Here is a 22324-nt window from a genome sequence, read left to right as displayed (position 1 = left end):
TATGTAAGCTAGTTTAAGAGAGGAAAAACATACATAATTTATATTTAGATAGGGGACATTAACATCCGCAAACATTTATATATATACATCATACATACTCACACGACTAATTTTTTTTTAACAATTAAACGACACAGTAAAAGGATGCTGGAAGCAGCTGGAGCAAATCAAATTACGTCATCAGAATATTAGCTTGGTAGATAAACAAGACACGATATTTTTTTAATCGAGGAATTATTTTTTCTCCTTAAAGATATTATCTTAAAATTTATTACAGACTATACTCTTTAAGCCAAAAAAAAACAGTAACATATTGTTCTTGATAATGTAAATTGATATGAGTAAATACAATCGATGCTAATAATTTTTTTTTTTATTATAAGCGGGTCCCATGTTCCAGAGGAAGAAGAAAAAGTAATAAGCATATATTATACGCTAAACCTAAGTTAACATTTAACACAGATAAAAAAAAACTTTATTAATTAATAAACAACAAAACTAAATTACCAGTTTTTTTTTGCATGAAATATCTTTAAGTTATTAAAATAACATTGAAACCGGAATAACAAATTTATATTGTAAAATATGTTGCTTTCATTTATGAGAAGTTAATTGATAAATAATTATTGAAAGGATGTTTCAAAGTGCGAACACAAAATGTAGATGAGTATATATGACAAATATAAAATTCATACAAAATGTATGAATGTATATGACAAATATGTTAAAAATTTAAAAACATTTTTAAAAAACTAGTAGAATATTGCTGAAAAAGTAACACAATTTAATTTCGGTAATATTATCGCAATAAGAAATAAGAATTATGATAAGCTGGAAGAAAAAATGAGCTATAATAAACAGATGCATAGAATGAAAAGGACAAGATTACAAAAATACCAGAAAAGAAGAACAGTTGTAACTTAAAATCACCAGTGAAAGATGAAGAAGAATATTGAAAGAAGATTCCCGTAAAGTAATAGCTCTCCGTATCCGGAAGTTAAATAATAAAATAAAAAATAATTTATTTTCAACTAAAATGTCTTTTAAATCTTATAATATTGGGTTTTAATAAATAAATAAATTTTCCATTACGATCAGTACGTAATAATACCTTATAATTAGTTATACAACATGTATAATGTGTTGGTAGATATCTATTCCAACGATAAAAATGGAACTGACCTAGGATTTTTCCGGATGGATCGAGGGAAACTGTGATAAAACAATCAGAATAACATCATAAAACATACCCCTTCTTTTTCAGTTTAGCCTCCGGAACCGCCGTAAGGTATTACTTCAGAGAATAAATGAGGACGATATGTATGAATGAAAATGAAGTATAGTCTCGTACAGTCTCAGGTCGACCATTCCTGAGACGTGTGGTTGAAACCCAACCACCAAAAAACAACGGTATCTACGATCTAGTATTCAAATCCGTATAAAAATAACTGCCTTTACTAGGATTTCAAGCTTATAACTCTCGACTTCGAAATCAGCTGATTTGTGTTGATGAGTTCACCACTAGACCAATCCTGTGGGTATCCCAAAACATACAATTAATTATAAGATAAAAATAGATGTTATTAAATTACATATTATTTATTTAAAATAATAATATATATCCGCCGATCTACTTGGCGGAATTATAGCGTTTCGGTCTTTTATCCGGAGGTCGTGGGTTCGAATCCCGGTTAGCATGGTATTTTTCATGCGCTACAAAAATGTCATTTCCATACCCCACGCACAAGCTTCAAGCTTATGTGGTGATATCATCAAGCAAAAAAAAAAAGAAAAAAGAAAAAAATACGTGAAAAATATTTAGGTCAATAAATAAAGAAAATAATCCGCAATTCATAAGGCGTAAATAAAAAATTTTCGAACTCATATTTATGTACACGCTGAACTGGATACAGAAGATTAAGATATTTTTGTTAATTAGTATTATCTAAAAATTCATCAACAGAATAATATTGTTATAAAATATAAAATCTTTTATATTATTTTATATAAATTCGTGGAAATATTAGTTGAATTTTAAACGGTTCAGTAATTTATCAAAAATAGCAATGGAAGCATAAAAAGATCCTTTTTTGTAAGACAACGTATTGTTTTGATTTAGTAGTAGTTCTATAAACACATACAAATATCTGTTTTTGTGGTCTAGATCATTAGTTCTCAAAGTGGGCGATAACGCTCCCTTGTGGACGCTGGAGACATTCAGAGGGGCGGTAGAAGGCTCACAGAAAATTGGGGGCTCAGGCGGTCTAGGAAGGCGATGACGGATTAAAAAAACAGGCAAAATTTACGTTTACCTGATATTTCAAAATAAAATTAAATACCTACTATACTAGTAAAAAATTAAATTATGATAAAAAATGATTGTATTCAAATTACTTTAACTTTGCAACCAGAAGGCTTATAAACGAGTAAAAAAAAATTAAAGCTTGAATACTCTACTTTCTGACAGTATACTACTTCAGATTTCAGAAATCATCAAAATAAAAAAAAATCACTAAGAAGAAAAGTTTTAAAAATTTGAAGTTTCTCTTTGTGTTTTATCGAACGCATGGGGAAATGATTTTTTTTGGAAAAGATGCATTACAATAGTTTAAAAATTTAAGAGTATAGCTTTAATTTATTTTTTTTATATCTCTTTACGATTTTTCTGGACCGAAATATTCCACTTTAAAGTGAAAAGGCTACTTTTATCTTTAATGGTGAATATCTCCCGATCTAAGTAACGCATTAATACAAATAAACATGGAAATTGACGGGTTTTTTAAATGCTGTTTTTACGACCGCATCTTAAAAACAGCAATTGCAATTATTATTTTTAACAGATGGTAAGTTTAAACATTTTGGGGGGGGGGCGTTAGAACATTTTTGATTCTCAATTTGGGCGGTGGGCGAAAAAGTTTGAGAATCAATGTTCTAGATGAACCTTAAAACGTAAAAATTTATTAAAAAAAACGCGATATACAATTTTTGAAATATTTATCATACTTTCACCTTTAATTTTGGTTTTAGCTATATTTACTAAATAAAAAAATAAAGTAATAGATAGATAGATAATTAACAATAAAAATAATGCGAATAATAAATATATATTCATTTATTCATTATAAGTGAATTCAAAGTGGTCCCTGAAATTAGGACTCAATTTATATAATTATTCCTACTTATGCTACATTAAACTTGAACTTTTTTAACTTTATTTGCCGAAGCAAGTGAAAGCGTACCAAAAATAGCTGTACAAAAGATTTTAAGTTAATATTTCCTAATATCTATGGAAAATGGGTTGAATAAGGGGAATAACGCGAAATATTATTGGTAGTTTAATCACAATTTATCTCCTAAAAACTTCATAAAAGTAATATTTGTAACAGTTTTTAAATTAGGCAACATTGGTTGGGGGTGACTGTTAAACTCAATGAAACCGTTTTTTTACTCTCGCTTACTTTGATATCCCCTCTACTCGACGACGTTTCAGTAATAAATTTGACTATTCATTTCATTAATTAACTATTAATTAGTAATTAACTATTCATTTCAATTCACATATAGATTTTAAAAGAATATTATTTATTTTCCGGTTTTTGTTATATAAAAGGTAATCACTAATTTTTTTTTAAATGCTTTAAAAAGGATATAAAATATTACACAATATTCCATAAAAATATTATGGAATAATGTAAATGTCAAAATAGAACATATGTTATAAATTTTATTGATTTTCAAAAAGCATACTAGTTGGTAGATAGAAAATCACTTTTTTCAAAATTAAAGAATTAGGTTTAGATAACCAAACCAAAAAACATAATCAAAGCAACATAAACTCTAAAATAAAATTTCTGGGAGAATTATATGGTCCTTTTTCCATCGAAATCGGTGTAACATAAGATAAGGAGATGGACTTCCTTCACTACTTTTTAACTGTGTTCTTGAAAAGGGAGTTAAATAATGAAGAAAAATAGTAGAATAAGAATGGGAACTAAAGGACTAAAGATTAACTATTTAGCTTTCGCTGATGATTTAGCATTATTAGCAAAATACTGGAAACAAGCGGAACAAAAATTAAAGAATTTAAAAAACAAGCTGGTAAAATGTGACTAAAAATCGCGTTTGAAAAAAGAAAACTTTGATTTGACCCGAATTTCCTTAGCATAAATAATAAAAAATAAAGTGGATAATTTTAAAAATCTCGGAAAATGAATCAGTTGAAATTCTTTAGAAAAAAAAGCGTTAACAGTTAGAGCTAATAAAATTGAATTAGCTTTCCAGCTAACGAAAAACTCATACTCAAAGTTTCGGCAATATAAAACTGTGATAAAGCTGGAATCACTCTATGCGGCAGACACTCTAAGACTGTGCAACAAAGTTCTACTAAAAAATCTGGGAGAAAAGGAAAGGAAAATTATAAGAAAAATTTTAGGTCCTAAATTTCAAAATAATCAGGTAAAATTAATTACAAATAAACTTTATACTAAAATTGGAAAAGTATCAGACACGATAAGGAAACGACGAAATGCATTTTATTCCCATTTATTTAGAATGAATAGACTAAACAAATTATTGATTTCTTCCAAAGTAAAAATATTAAAGGCAATCTGTTCACACAAGTCTAGGAAGAAGTCCAAGAAGATCCAAAACAATTGAAGATAAATGAAGTAATTATAAGAGAATATTATAAGATGAAAAAAATAAAAGGTTCCAAGAAGCGTCAAAACAACAGAGCTGAACTTTCTGAAGGACGAAGGAAACAGATATCAGAAACAGCGAGAGGTACTGGGCAGATAAAAAAAAAACACAGAAAAAAGAAATTAATAAATGATACGCAAATAAATAAATTATCTAACTTGTTCCAAAGTGAACTGTTTAGGAAAAAAATCAATTGTTACGTGAACTGAACTCAAATTTTATTTAATAACTGGTATGAAAATAATTAAAATATTTTATAAGAAATAATAATTCTGTAATATTCTATGAAACAGCGTCTTTATTCGTTAATAGAGTTCAACTTGATTCCAGAATCACAAATTGATCACAGGATTAAAATTTACCTCCTATATAAAATTATTATAGGTGGAATTCTTCTGATCGCCAACTGACCGGCCAAATGACCGGAAAATATCAGTGAACTGCATTCGATAAGGGACATACTTTCATCAGTCAGAGATTTTTAACCTCAATTTTTTTTATTCAAATTTCGTTCAAATTATGAACCTGTTAATTCTAATACACACACACACACACACACACACACACACACACACACACACACACACACACACATATATATATATATATATATATATATATATTGTAACAAGACCGGTATAACGGACCTGAGGAACGGATTCCTACCAATTAAGAAGAAAGTAGTAGAAAATATAACAATAGGAAGTATCCAGAAAGGGGCTAAAAGAAACTCTTTTAGTAAAGGGTCCGTTTAACAATCGTCTTTTGTAATAATGCTCACTGACACACCTAAATAAATGTTTGTTCCTTGAGAAGAGTTACCAGACCAGGGTAAGAATTTCACGAGAATTGTGAGGGCGGTCGATCGTTCTCACGCTCAACTGGGGTCTGGTCCGGCATGTAAAGAAAATAGTAGTATAAATACTCCGGTGAAGACCAGTTGAAATCAGTTCTGCGAATCAGTCTAAGCGAGACGTTATGATATCAGTCAGCGAGAGTATTCTGCGAGGAGGTCAGTGAAGGAGCGAATTTCTAGTCTAGGTTCGACGCAATTACGGTGACGTCACAATTAATTCCAGTGCATAAAAACAAGAAATGGTTCGGTGAGTTACTGTAAGACTATAAGTGAAAAAGATAGTGCACTAATTTCATTCGTAAACTGTTAGGATAGTTTTATTTGTGAACAGCAAAGGTATTTGCCGTAAAAGAACTTTATACTTGTCTTATCTATTGTATTATTGTTAATACAAGACTACTGGTTAAAAGTGTTAAGACTAGCAGTCATGCTAATGTCTTTTGCAAATGAGACTGAATTCTGGTTTTCATTATTTATCTACCCCTGAATAAATTGTAACGATTACTTTAAATTCTATTATTATTATTGACATTTATTATTATTATTATTACGGTTGTGATTATTATGATTAATTTTTTTTTTCTTTCCGTAGCGGAGGAAAAAGCTCTGCCAGCCGCCGTCAGGCCCGCACTGACGGCAGTGCAGGGCTCTCACCCGCTAAAAATCTCCCCTCTTATCATGCAGGGGCCGAATCTAAGCCATATGGTATGTACAGCCCCTGCATTATTATTAGTATTGTCATCATTAATATTAATGATTTGTCTTCTTTTACTTATGTTTTTTAACTAATAAATTGTAATTATATAAGCATTCTCAATAGTCAATCTCTCAGTATCCTGATCGAGCCGCGAACACGCGACAATATTTATATATATATATATATATATATATATATTATTTATTTTATTTATCATATTTCTATATATACTTATTTTATTCCTATCTTCTCTCTCTCTTTCCCACTCTTTTTTCTCTTTCTGTATATTTATATATATATATATATATATATATATATTAACACAGTATGAAAATCTTTAAACATTTTTTCCACTCTTAAACATAGAAAATTAAATTCAACAAATCGTTCTATCTCGAGATGATCTACTTTTGTCTAAGACCATCCCACCCACACTCTAAGTCTTCAGCGTAACTCAAACATTTTAAACATAAAGAACAGGATCGTGATACACATTTTATACTTTAAAGGGCATGATAAAACAAAATTTTAGAGGTAAAAAACATCGGGATAAGATAACCCCAATCAAATGGTAGTAACCATTTATTTTTTTTATAGAAATAGTTTCAAAAGTAGTCAACAATACCGTTTAAATAACTGCTCAATAGTAAAAAATTAAAAAATAAAATTTAACAAATGCTCCAACCCGAAATGACCTATTTTTTGATATGAGACTATTGCTTGGCCAATTTTGCTATCAGTTGTGCAAAATATTAGAAGTCCCTCTTTTGATTAGTAGTGTAGGATGGATTTTTTTATATCAATTTTTTCGTCAATGTTTTTGAAAAGATATTAGCTAAATTTCATTTTTCTATGTTTAACTGTTGTAAAATTGTTTAAAGGTTTCTTTTTTAACACACTGTATAGAATTATCAGTAGTTTATTCACGTTGTTCCCAACGATTGTCTGTAAATAATTTTTTTACCTCTGGGTAAAAATGACGTTAATATGACGTCGGTAATATGACGTTAATAATGGCATAAAATGTCGGTTTTTCTTTTGCAAGGATATAATTGTATCTAAAAGGTTAATATTAGTTTAATTAGGAATAATTATTAAAATAAGTATCATGTAATTTTTTTACCTTTACATTGAATCTGATTTAATAACAAGTATCTTGTAGGTCGATAAACATCATTTTATGCGGAAATGTCATGTAATGAACCACTGAATATTTAAAGCCATGTAAAAAAAAATTAAATATCACTAGAATTTTAAAACAACATGTAAATGATACACACTTTTTTTTTTTTTTTTTTAATTTGGAAATAAAGGAGAATAATCAATAGTAAAGAAAATTAATGAAGCTGACTTTACAAACACTGATTAACACTTTTTCACGACTCCCCAAAAAGGAGTGTAATATATTTAGGGTGTATGTACGTATGTATGTACCACCGTAGAATCTCAACGGCTGAACCGATTTATATGTATGACCCCGCGTTGGAATCCTTACGTTAACGGAAGTTTCATAGGCTATATACAGAGTTTTTCTAAAATGGTGGGCTGGCTATACGTTTCGGACCCTACTTGTAAAACTAAACAAAAAAATATCCTTAGGAAAAAATGACAATTTCTCCTTGGTTCTCCTATGTCCGCCATTTTGTCATTTTTATATCAAAATTTATAACTAGAGTTCGGACGGACGAATCACATTAATATTCGGTAACCGTCTTGGCAATAAAATTTTAAAATTAACAAAAAATCTACATTTAATACCATCGCAAATTACAAAGTGTCGGCCATATTTTATTTTCAATCCGTAATATCTTCATAAATATTAGTTTTATCAAAACTTATGTTTTTTCTACAATATTAAGCCTTTTATGTGAATCAAATGACATTTAATTTTTAAAATAGTTTAACAAAGTTATGGGAGAAAAGTGATGTAATTTTGTGTCATAATTATTATAGTGAGAAAATTATTACTTAATTTGATACTAATTTATAATAGTAGAATTCGCAATAAATAAAAGCAATTAATATTTAATCGAAATGAACTTTAAGTGGAGGACATGAAAACAGACACAAAGTTACATCAATATTAAATTCAATAATAATAGAAATATATATTTAACATTAATTTTTTCATTTGAAAAAATATAAACAATAAACTTTAATTATACTGAAATTGTCACAGTTTACATATCAAAGGTACTCTTTAAATTCCTAGTAGTTCCTTCAAAACCTAAAACTAATATTTAATAGAGGTTAGCATACACATATATCTACATTAATTCATCTACTAAAATCTCATATACTGGAAAAACGGAAGTCTGTATTTGTTTTCAAAAACTTTTAAGGTAAGTTTACTAACAAGATAATTATCTTGGATCTTAAATGAGTTGTAACCGACCAACTTTTAATTACGAATATGTAACTCGATCCTTTGGGAACGGCGTAACAAAAGTACTGAGATTAGCGATCACTCAGTCAAAATGTATTTACACCTGACAGCAAAATTTACAGAGTTCATTTCGTACTCTCGCGATTCTGCATTAAAAACTATATTTTCGGTAGTATCGTTTTTTAAATATGGAACATTTACCTTTTTGTATCATGGCCTCGCTTAGCGACAAACTTCTCTTTCCAGATAATTCTCTCTCGTGTTTAGTCAAAACAATTGTTGTGTGGATGTATCACAGATTTGTTTCTGAAAAGTTAAAGTGTTAAGTTTGTTTATGAATGTTAAAAACATTAAGAGAAAATTCGGATTTTATCATTCAAAATTTGTTTTATTTCAATTGATAAAAATTACTCTCATTTTACGATCGGTTAAAAAACAAGCGATATGATTGGTTGGAATTTACCGCTTGATAATTAATCAGTTCTGTTACAGTTGTGATTAGTGGAATGAAGTTGGCTTTTCGATTGAACACTCGTATTAGCACGCGTGATTGGTTTAAAAAATAAGATAGTTTGATTGGTTAGTTACTGCAGTAAACTCTGGGGGCGAATAATGATGATAGGTTTAAGCTTCCCTGAATGCTGGAAGGAAGCAAGAACAGTCTTCCTCCCAAAGGCAGGACAAATTCAAGAGAGCACAGCATATAGACCGATTACGCTCGTAAATAATATGGGAAAAGTAGTTGAAAGGTTGTTAGAAAATAGACTTAGAGAGGAAATAGAGGAAAAACAATGTCTACATCCGGAACAATACGGATTTAGAAAGGGACGGTCCACGGTGACCGCAGTCGAGAAGGTAAAAAACTGGGCATTAAATTGCAGAAGCGGTACATGGAGGACTAGAAAAATCCCCATGATCATAATGCTTGATGTTAGAAACGCATTTGGTACGGTCCCCTGGACAGCCATCATTGAGGCGATTCAAGCTATGCAAATAAGTAAATACTTAGTAAATCAGATAGATCAATATCTGCAAAATAGGTTCATAGAGGTCAAAACCCTAGAAAGGAAAGCCATATTCCAGGTATTCGGAGGGGTGCCGCAGGGATCTGTCCTTGGCCCAACCTTATGGAATGTTTTCTATGATAAAAACTTCAGGCTGAACTACCCCGAAGGGGTATCGATAGTAGGATACGCGGATGATATCGCAATATTAGTAGAAGACAGAGATATTAATGAACAGGAGAACAAGGCAAACCAAGCGCTTAGAACAATAGATGAATGGATGGAGGATAACAAATTAGAAATAGCTCCTAATAAATCCTGTGGCCTGGTCCTCTCGGGTAGAAGACCATTAAGAAGTGTGAATCTAAATATCAGAGGACAGAGAATTGATGAAGTAAAAGAAACAAAATACTTGGGGGTACTTCTGGACAAAAGTTTAAGGTTCAGCAAGCATATTGATATGATTTGTGGGAGAGTTACTCCTGCTGTAAAGGGATTAAGAGGATTATTTCAAAACCACGGCACACCTAAAATGGTTATTCGAAGATTGATAACCGCGGCTATCACTTCGACGGTACTGTATGCGGCTCCCATATGGGGGGCGGCAATGAACATACAGCGAAATAAAAAGAAGTTGAGAAGTGTCCATAGACTGGCATTGCTGCGTGTAGCTGCTAGTTACTGTACGGTATCGTATTACGCGCTGTGCGTACTGACCGGGGTCCTACCCATAGACCTTCAGATAAAAGCCAGAACCCTCAGACACAGCGGTATGTCGAAAGAAGAGATGGAAGGGATTGTAGAACAAGAATGGCAAGAAGAGTGGACAGGGTCCAGAGTGGGAGAATGGACCATCGCCTAATCCCTAATATTAAAACCTGGAATAACAATAGACTCGGAGATGTCAATTTTTACATGACACAATTACTGACGGGGCACGGCTCTTTCGGTCAGTATCTGTATAGGATCGGGAAGAGAGCAACCCCGCAGTGCATCTATTGTCCAGAGAACGACGATGCCGAACATACGTTGTTCATATGTCCAAGATGGGCCGTTAACAGAGGTCAAATAGTAATTAATGGTCTTACACCAGAAAATCTCATAAACTGGTTGGGGTACAACAATGAGAACTGGGAATGGTTCCGCAGGTTCGCCGGGGAGGTCCTGCGGGCCAAAGAGGATGAAGACAGAAGAATGGGAGTATAAACAGTAGGGTAGGGCGGACAGTCACTCCATGGAGGGCCTGTACGCCTTGGTGTGCGGGTACCTGAGAAGGGGGTGAACTCCAGGGGAGTTTGAGTTTGGGTTAAAATAAAAGACCAAGTCCCGGTCGGCGGGGTCGTCTCTGCGGGAGCCTAGGCTCTTTGTGGGGTCGGCGCTGTCGATTAGAGGCTAAAGGCGTAAAGACAGAGTCCCGGTTCCCTGCTGAGGCGCTGGGGGACGGCATAGCCGGACCTTGGCTCTAAAGCGGGGGATTAGAGGCAGGCAATGTAGAACAAAAGATCCGAGACCGGGGAGGCCAACCTGCTGTGCCGGACGTATAGCCGGCGGGTGGGGGACGCCTCCTTTGAGAGTAAAAGGACACTCTCCCCGACTGAGTATACTTGATTGGATATCCGATCGGGGAGAGTAGGGGGAAAAAAAAAGGTTTAATCTGCGGTACGCTTGGATTACTCTGAATTGCCATTGGTTTATTTTTATCGCATCTTTCTGGAAAAATTAGAAACGTATTTGGGTCATATTTAATTTTTTTACGAACGCAAGGTGACTGTTATGAACGGCAAAACTATTAATATATTTTCATCAAATTGCACTATTATTAAAAACTAATGAATGCTCGTATCTTAATCTTTTAAATATTTTTATGTTAATTTCATCCACTGTAAAATTGAGTAAAAAGATTATTTATTATATACGCAGGTATTTTTACGATTATCCGTTAAAATATACTTGAATCTGAATGAAATATAATGCAATTTAACTAGAAATTTTACCTGTTTGGAAACTGTATATGTTTTGAATATTTACTGTCGAATTTTTCACAAATCTATTTCAAAATATAACGTAGAATATACAACCAACTCATTATCATGATTGTTTTGATTTTAGAAACCATAAAAATTGCAATAAGATGTGCGTTTTAATAAAATTTATGACGTAGTGTTTGTTTATAAAGATGTATAAGTGTATTAAATATAAAGTGAAACCATTATTCTGCAATAATATATAATAAAAAAGAGAAATTCCAAAGGCAAAAATGAAAATAAAGAGAATATTAAATGTAATAATCATAGAAACAGATTTTTAACGGAAATTTTTTCCTGTGAAAAAAATATAATCAATAAACATTTATTATACTGAAGTTGTTACAAATTACATACCCAAGTTACTCTAAATTTCTATTAGTCACTAAAAAAAATGAAGACTGATATTTAATAGAGGTATGCTTCTATAACTATCTACACTAATACATGTATTATAATTTCATATACTGGGAAAACGAAAGTACGAATCTACTTTCAAAACGTTTTATGGTAAGCATACAAACAAGATAAATAGTTTGGTTCACAATTGAATTGTTACCGACTGACTTTCAATTAAGAATATGTAACTCAATACTTTGGGAACTGCGTGAAAGTTGTACTGAGACTTGCAACCAATCAGTCGAAACGTATTCACGCCTGAGTGCAAAATTTGGAGGGCCATTTCGTAACTCTCGCTATTCTACATTAAAAACTATATACTCCGTAGTACATTTTGTAAGATCTGCAACGTTTCCCTTTTTGTGATATGGCCACCTGTACCGACAAACTTCTCTTTCCAGTAAATTATCGAAATTAAATACCGATATATACCGTTACAATTTTTCGACTCGTAAATCAAATATATGAATTAAAATAATAATTGATAAATTTAATTCATAATTCCAAGAAATAAATTTTCCGTTCTCCAGAGTTTCAAAGATATCGGTTTTGCTTATACTCGTAAAAATACATTAAATTTTGACTGGTAATACGTTAATATTTTGCCTGCAAATAGTCCCTTGTTTGCATCTAAAAGAAAGAAATAGATATATAATAATACTTCAATTCACATATTAAAATGAAAGCTTACATTATACGTAGAAACTGGGTTCTATATGCATATGTACATACTGAATCATAAATGGATATGGATTGGTTAAGATATAGTTTTGTTATACGTATTTCATAAAATAAGTTGGGATTGTTATTAGGTTGGGATTGTTTATGAGGGTTATAACAATTAAGGGACAGTACCGATTTTATCAGTCCAAATTTGTTTTATTGCAATTGATAAGTGTTTTCTCTCACCTTATGATTGGTTTAAATCAAGGAACACGATCGGTTCGAATTTACTGACTGATAATTAATCAGTACCTTTTACAATTGCGATTCGTGGATTGTAGTGCCTTTTTGATTGGTCAATCGTATTCGGACGCATGATTGATTAAAAATATACGATACTTTGATTGTTTCGTTACTGAAGTAATCTCTGGGAACGGATAATGATAAGTGTAGTATGCGATATACTTGGATTAATCTGAATTCTGATTGGTTTATTTTTATCGGCTTATTTTTGGAAGGATTAGAAACGTATTTGAGTCATATTTCAGTTTTTTTACGCACGTTTGACACTGTTATAATTGGGCCAATCTTTAAATATATTTTCATCAAATTGCACTACTAATAAAAACAAATGAATGCTCTATCTTAATCTTATTCATATTCTTACGTTAATCTCCGCCACTGTAAAATGTAGTAAAAAAAATTGTTTACTATATACGCTTGTATTTTTACGATTACCCTATAAATTATACGAGCACTTGAATGATAATTATAAAATAGATTATTAGTTTACTACTTTTGCAGGGTGTGGAATACCTTGGTGTAAAAAAAGATCTCGCCATGCCAGGTTTGACATCTTTTTTCACCATGCCAATTACGGGTTTAATAAATTAAAAATAGTTAAAAAAAAATTACACTATGTACAGATACTATATACAAAATTGTCACCCGCACGCTTTTTAATTATACTACTTTTTCAATTATCTTATATTAAACAGCAATGTTTTTTTGGCAGTCGTGTTTTCTAATTTTTAATATTTATTTTAATAGAATCGAATAGTTAATGTGCCGTAAAAGTTTGAGTGTTTTATTACGATAAATCTTCTGAACTAAAAACACGTTAATTTAATACAAAGATATAAGGTTATTAGTTTATACAGTAGATATTACTGGAAAAAAATAATTAATTCATTAATTGAATCTATTACAAAATATTTAATAATAATATAATATATTATTTCTTTTTACTAATAATAGATTTTATATGAAATTCCTACAGCATAGTTTAATCAAAATTTATTAAATATGTAACCAGTGCAGTTCATTAATAAAACAATAGTAAGAGTATATTATAGGATTGAATTTATTAATTACAATATTAAACTATTAATTTTTTTCAGTAATATTTCTTTTAACATAAGTAAGCTGTAAGAGAAATTATAAGTTTAAATAACGGAATTCTCAGTTAACAAATAACTGTAATTTAATGATTACATACTGCCCACGTAAAATAAAAAATAAAGTTGTACATTTTATTATATACGATTACTTTCTTACTATCTCTTGCCAGCGGGTTCACTCAAGTGAATTTTGGTTTTTTACCTACAGAAAGTATTCAAAAGAAACATTAGATTTTTACTAAAATTTACCGTAATTTAAAGGCTAATATTTTACTGGACAAATTGACAAAGTGGTCTATTTACGTTTAAATTGGTCCAAATCTTAATTGAGCGACAAAGTAATAATAGTTCACATGGAATTTGAACGGTAAAACGATGGAGAAAGTGATCCGAGAGGTTTCCTAGAATATAATTATTATTCATTATTTGTAGTTGAAATTTAGAATTTTCATAAAAAATATTTGTTCACCTCTTTGCCACCAAATTGATTTTAGAAAAATTGTGGTATATGCCTTTCATTTTTAAAGAAACGTTTAAATGCCAATTCTACTTAATTATAACACTTCCGACTTCATATAGTTTTGCGAAAAACTTAACCACTACCGAAATTGAATTTTTAGAAAATGGTGATAAATGTACAATTTAAACTTTCAATAGAGTGTTTAAATACCAATATTCAAGACTGTAACACCTTCGATTCTTATAGTATAGAATTTTCTTCTAATAATTTTCTTTTTTAATCCACCGCTAAATTGGATTTTTGAAAAATGATAAAACACATATCAATTGGTTTTTAAAGAACAGTCTAAATACCAATTTTTACAACTACACTACCTTCGGTTCCTGAAATATAGAATTTTGATTGAAAATTTGTCCTCCTAAGATCTCTTTATAAGGAGATGACCCCTTATAGAGGAAAATTCTCAAAATTCTTTCGTAGTCGCCGCCTACATTAAAAAACCTATGTACCCCCTAAAATTCAGTTTTTTAAATCTATTGGTTTGAGTAGTGAGTCACTCAGTTAAGACACTGTTTTGTATATATACTCGTGTGTGTGTGTGCGTGTGTATATATATATGTATGTGTGTGTGTGTGTGCATAAATAAATTTATAATATGTGGCAATTGGTAACTCACCGGTTGATCAAGTGGTGAACGCGTCTTCGCAAATCATCTGATTTTGAAGTCGAGAATTCTCAGGTACTAATCCTAGTAAAGGCAGTTACTTTTATACGGATTTAAACACTAGATCGTGGATACCGGTGTTCTTTGATGATTGAATTTCAATTAACCTCACATCTCAGAAATTATCGACCTGAGACTGTAATGACTACACTTCACTTACACTCGTACATATCATCCTCTGAAGTAATACCTGACGTGATTCCCGGAGGATAAACAGGAAAAAAAAGTGGTAATTGATATATTTTTATAATAATTTCTCAAGAGGTTAATTCAAATAAAATGAATTGAGTTTTAACAACGCTTCATTTAAAATCTTATTTAATGTTAAAATGTATAACTGTTCTGTATGGGAAAAATTAATTTTTTATACAATAAAAAAATTGATTATATATAAAAAAAAATTTGTTATTTCTGAAAATTCTTTTACATACGAGTACATTAATGAACCCGCCAAAATTCACCTATTTAGGTTAAAAAGTTTGAGCTCTCCGTTCATGAGTCAGTCTGTCACGGCACGTTTTATTTATATACATATACACACTTTATAATAATTAAAAATAAATGATTTTTTTTACAAAAAATACTTAATTGTAATTGCCACTATAATAATTAATATGTTTCCGATAAAAAAAATGTAACGATACGGCTGAACTTTCTCATGAATGGAATAATAAAATTGAACGCATTGCTCTATTACTGTTACGGTTGTGGCATCTACCATACATATAAATATTACTATTATTGTATTATAATAATAAAAACAAAAACAACAATAATAATAATAACAATAATTTATTTACCTTTTGTACGTTATGATATACTGTATAATATTAATTTTCTATTTTTTTTAATTATATTTATGAAATTTTTTCATAACCATTGGCGATTTTGTCAAAACTTCTGGTCTCGGACTATTAGAATTCGAATTTATATTTTATATTTATTATATATTTATATACACTATCAGTTCCCGTCGCGGTTTCGCTCACGAATTATAATTAGAATTACTAAAATAAATTACTATCACAATGTTACCAAATCTCATAAAGATTGACTCAATAGCGGTACCATAAAACAGCAAAAATGTAAAAATCAATTTATGTGTTTTTAGCCCTTAAAATATTAAAAGTCAAAAACCCAAAAAAGGTTTTTAGATATTCATCTGAAAAGTATTTGGAAGCCCAAATCGAATCATTATCTCATTCAGTAGTCGCAATTTTTTTTACGGAAATTTATCGAATTTTTTTTACCTTTCTTCACCCCTTTCAAGATGGAATTTCAAAAAATCTAGAGACCGGTTTTTAGATATTCTGATGAAAACTACACACAACCACAATCAAGTTGATATATTCATTTGTTACCGAGAAATTAAAAAAATAGTAAATATCCTTGTATAGATTTAATTTACTAAGCATTTGGCACCGTTGGTATTAATGCAATTGTATAAATTAAATTTCCACTTACCAACAATTTAGTAAGTTTAAATCCTAGTACTTTCGGAGCTGTTACTCCATCTTCAGCGATTTTCTAAAAAAATGTTAATTTAAATTCAAATCGATAATCAATAAGAATAATAATAAGACAGTAACGTCATGTTTGTAAGATGTTTGTGACTATTATCTGCTTATTTTACTGCCTTACCGACGTACAAATTAATTTTATTCTTGACGACCGACTATTATGAAAATAACAGTTTAATTTAAAAGCGATTATTGATTTAAATTTAAATTAACATATTTTAGAAAATCCCTGAAGATGGAGTAAGAGCTCCGAAAGTACTAGGATTTACACTTTATAAATTGTTGGTAAGTGGAAATTTAATTTATATAGTTTCATTGTTACCCTATTTTAACCCTTTAAACTCGAAATTTAAAAATATTTTACGTACTGAAATAATCTCATTGAATTTTGATTTATTTTATAGTATTTTTTTATATTACTTCGTAAAATTATCTTAATTTACATGTGGTAATTAAGACATGTACATGTGTTTTTATTTCAAATAATTAATATGAACTTTAATCACATCTATTTCTTAGTATGTACTTATATCGTAAGAAGAAATTGTATATAAATTTTCATCAATTATCTTCAGTATTTTTTTTGGGCGTTGATTGTGAATCAGTTACGACTGCTTGTTAATTCATATGTATATGTTAAGTTTTATTATAAATTAAATAAATAAATTGATGTATGTATAGATCATCAACATGACAAGTCGTAATTATAGCAAAAATTATTAAATATTAAATCGTTTACAAAATACTAACTTTTTTCCCCAAAGGAGTTTTTGAGGCAATGTACCTACTTTAGTGGCGTTACTGTTGTAATGAAGCTCTTTTAAAAAGTTTAGAATACTAAATATTTAATCTAATAATACATTCGATGTATGTTATGTTTGTTTGTTTTATTGTTGTGTTTTTTTTTCAAATGATGTATGTTGAATTTTGAATTTTATGTGCTAGTACGAATATATAAATAATTCAAACAGTTCGAATATATATAAATAGTTATAAATATAAATATACTCATATATTATTCTATAGTATTCATGCTTAGGAGGTTTCCTGATCTTTTGAAGACGGGCGTTATTAGTAAAATTACTATTAGTAACTCAATTAAAGAAAATTCCAAATAACCACGGAAAATCTTTTGAAAGAAGAGTTCCAGAATTTTGAAAATGAGTTTTGTCAGTTAATTAATGATGAGTATTTTATGTGTAAGCTTTATTAATAATTATCATGTAATATATTAAAAAGATTTGAAATATGAAGGTTTCAGTTACATTTTCAAAAAATTGTAAAACATTTTGAATTCTTATCAGGGTTATAGAAATAGGATTTTTTTTAGCCTCCGGGACCACCGTTAGGTATATTGCTTCAGAAGATGAAATGAAATGACAGTATTGTAATGTGTGAAAATCCCATGCCTGACCGGGATTCAATCCCGAGACTTCCACATAAAAGGTCCAGACGCTACACCTCGCGCCACGGAGGCCGGCTGTACATTAAGTCTACGAAATTACTATGTATACACAATAAAAGAAGCAATATGATTTCAGAAGAAGGGAATTTTTAAGCATGTAATTTTACAAGGTTTTTCCACAAACAGTAAATTATATTTTTATTATTATTTTTTTTTTTTTAATATATAAATAGTTATAAATATAAAATAACTAAATAGTAATAAATAATAAAACTTAAAAAATGTCTGGTTTCATTTCAGGTAAATCTAAGTAACAAGGATAATAAAAGAATACAACATACATTGTTTATTACAACAATACTTTTTATAGTTTTTAATTATTTATGCTTCTTTAAAACAGATATTTGTAATTCTCTTATTGCCTTCTTTAATTCTTTAATTAAAAAAAAAAATTTTTTACTTCCTAATTCAGAATCAATAAAGTGAACTGACAAAAATAATAAATTTTCACTTTTCACAGAATTTTCATTTTACATAAGCAACATTACTTTTCGATGTATTTTTAAATAATATTAACGAAATAATTTAAGAAAAACTTCAATTTTCTGTATCCACGTTCAACATTTATATAATTCGTACTAAAATAATCTGCATTGAATTGTGAGTATTTTATAGTATTTTTTATATTACGTCATAAAATTATGTTAATGTAGATGTGGTAATTAACACATGTATATCTGTTTGTATTTAAAATAATTAATATGAACTTTAATCACATCTATTTCTTATTTTTTTAGTTAATTATATATTCTGTCATACTGAACTAATCAAGTTTTACTACTTTTACTTTTGATCCATCAAGCAATTTCTGGGGCACTTTTTTTATATGTAGAGACCATATCTACCCGAACCTGATGTGACGTATATAATATTTTATAATTATATACCGATCAAAATAAAATATTTATTTATTTAAGCTAAATTATTACGTATTTTATTTTAAATTATTAACACTTAATTTTCTTCAATATCAAAAAGTTTTAATTTAAATTAGAACAAAAATATCATCTTTTAATTTTTATTATGTTGTTGTTTACTTCATTGTACGAAGTAAAGAAAGTATTGTGATAGCGAAAAATTTCGCTTTCCAGATTTGGATACGGAATTTTATCATTATTTCATTTTATTTGGAATTTGGAACGGAAAAGTCCATTTTTACCATCCCTGAATCCATTTTTACTAGTTTCAGCGTGATTTCTGTACGTACGTACATACATATGTATCTCGCGTAACTCAAAAACGATTAGCCATAGAATGTTGAAATTTTGGAGCAAAATGGATTTTTAACTGTTTCTTAACTGCAGTAATAAACCCTCATTGAAAGCTTTTCAACGATATATCTATCATAAGTGGTACTTATTTTCATTGGTTCCAGAGTTATAGCAAAATTAAATTTTAATTAATGAAATATTTGGATCTTAGAAGGGAAAGACACATCGGTTCGAATCATACTTTATCTCCTTTTTTAATTTAAATATATTGATTTATTAATAATTATTAATCTGTAATTGTAAAAATATTTTTACGATAAATAATAATTTAAAAATAACAATACAAATAAAAAATATGAAAATATATCAGAAGTTATTAATGAAATAAAATTTTATGTACTTTAATTTTTTTTAAATGTGTATATGAAATTTAATAGGCGTACAAGTAAGTCATGTGTTGTCCATATCAGATTTTTTAGGTTTATTTTTTCTATATATTTTATTTTAAAATTCCTCCAAAATAACGCTGCGCTTACCAAGAATAAGTCTTACTTATTTATTTATTTGCGAACTCAAAGGCGAGAAATCTGTGTGTTGATAAAAAAAAAACGAACGCAGGGAGAATGATGAAAAGACTGCTTTCGAGCCTGAATAAAGACTAAAATGTAGGAATAAATTCTATTTATACCCTAAATTTTCAATTATATTTAGCAGAAAATAATTTAAATAACAGAATAACATAATAAAGCCACGTCATATTATTATTATGTAATAAAATACTAAGCAATGGCGATGACAAAAAAAAGAAAAATATATCCAAATTGTCAACATAAATAATATATAATTTTCTATTTCAATAATTTTTTATTTTAATTATTAGAAATGAAATCGCATAAGAACTAGCTGTACAGAATTAAAAATAATTATCGAAATCAACAAATACATTTAGGTAATATTAAGTATTAAATGACTTAAAGAATACATACGAATCAAACTGGATACTTATTTCTAATTATTATTAGTATTGTTACGCTCACTGAGGAGCACATTAATCAATCCATTATTTCAAAATCCTTGAAAAAATTCAAGAATGATCAATCTGCTTCTTTTTTTCACTTATTATTAAATAAATTAAACAAAAATTGTACGATTCGCTAAAATGTAATTAAATAACAAAAATTTCGAAATTTTTGCTACTTATTTCCCAAGAAAAATCATAGAATATTACATGTGATCAGAATAAAAATTGAATTAAATATCGAACGTTTAGATTAATATTAAGAAATATACATGATTTTATAAACCAAATACAGGAAAACCTTCTTAAAAAAAATATAATGATAAATTTAAACGATAATTTTCACTTATTGATCTATTATACTTCTAAAAATAAAATTATTAACAAGAATAAACAAAAAAAAAGTTAAAATCATCGCACATCATAGTAGAAAGGTGAATGAATGGCTTATGAATTAAAAGGCAGTTTAGTTACCTCAATCGGAGTGAATGACGTAAGCGATGATAGTTCAGTAAAAATGACGTATAGTACTTTTATAAAACGAGTTGAATCGAAGGCGCCGACAAATCAGTAGTTCTATAGGGTAGTCGAACGAGTACTGAATGAGTTGTTTCATTGACACCCGGATCAGAATAAGCTTGATGATGTGTTTGTTACAGCAGCAGTATCTATTTATCTCGTGGGCGATACTGTTAAAGGCCAGCTGCGCTGGCCGGTCGGTCGATCGCACAACCGACTCAATTAATGTGTATATACGCACACAAAATAGGCTACGACTTAATATGGTCGGATAATGAATTAGTTAAAACCCAGTGGCAGCAGTATTTAACATCTCATATATAATAATAATAAAAAATGTACGCTTACATTATTAAGAAAGCGCCACCGCTTATGTCTATTGAACGATCGAGTCCCTCTTCGTATTCGCTTAATAATAGATACAAAGTTATTTTATCACGGCAAATAATTTACAGCTGAGTCATAACGCGTATACCTGACATTACCTTATGTAATGTATATATTACTGAGTTAATACAGGTATATATCGATTCGAATTCTTGATTAACCAGTATAGTTGGCTAGTGGCTAACGAAGTAAGGTCGCACGGTATGTTGACAACTGACACAAATATTTATTTTGTCGTCGTTGACGATAAGTAATCACTGTAGTATTGTTTTTTATAAATACAATAGAAAAACTTGCTGTCACATTTAACGATATATATAACCTATAGATGGTTCAAGTAAAACCAGGTTATTAACGTTCGGACGAATGACTCATTACTTCTAAACAATGTATATAATAATTCATTAGGATAAACTTCTTTTTATTTGGAAGAAAGTCTACCGAAGAAACTATATATAAATACGAAACACATATAAACTTCATTTCATTATAATTGTACACAAGGAGGTAATGTAACTTCCATCTTATACAATTCTACGTTGATACCCATTAAATCTACTGATTTGGGTTATTATCAGTTAAGTAATAAATTTTAACTATTATTATCTATTTCAAAAGTGAATACATTTATAATATACTCACTGCACCCCATATTAATTTACTTTTAACTCGCAAAATTGGTTATTATGGAAATATAAAGTTATGGACTACTATACGCTGCAGCCAAATAATCAGAAAACTTTGGAGCAGTAAAATTTTACTCGGGTAATAGTGCAAGATTTCTGTGCATCCAGGAAAAGGGGGGCTGCCGTCACACTATTTAAATAATTTAAAATAAAAAAAAATCATTTAATAAAACGATTTCTTTTCCATAAAACAGATTTATTACATAA

The 22324-nt window shown here is 29.5% G+C and overlaps 1 protein-coding gene across 1 annotated transcript in view; it reads right to left on the bottom strand.

The window, feature by feature from the left end:
• The window catches only part of LOC142324896 (uncharacterized), a 248632-nt gene extending 227461 nt beyond the window's left edge, over window positions 1-21171 (bottom strand). Inside the window, exon 1 of the mRNA XM_075366003.1 lies at window positions 21000-21171. The gene's annotated coding sequence lies outside the window, so the exon portion shown is untranslated. The remainder of the gene's footprint in view (window positions 1-20999) is intronic.
• Between the last annotated feature and the right edge of the window lie 1153 nt (window positions 21172-22324).

Source organism: Lycorma delicatula, chromosome 5, assembly GCF_047948215.1.
Source record: "Lycorma delicatula isolate Av1 chromosome 5, ASM4794821v1, whole genome shotgun sequence".
In the NCBI taxonomy this organism is placed as follows: Eukaryota; Metazoa; Arthropoda; class Insecta; order Hemiptera; family Fulgoridae; genus Lycorma; species Lycorma delicatula.
The sequence above is the reverse complement of the archived record's forward strand: the minus strand, read 5'-3'. Positions and strand labels throughout refer to the sequence as shown.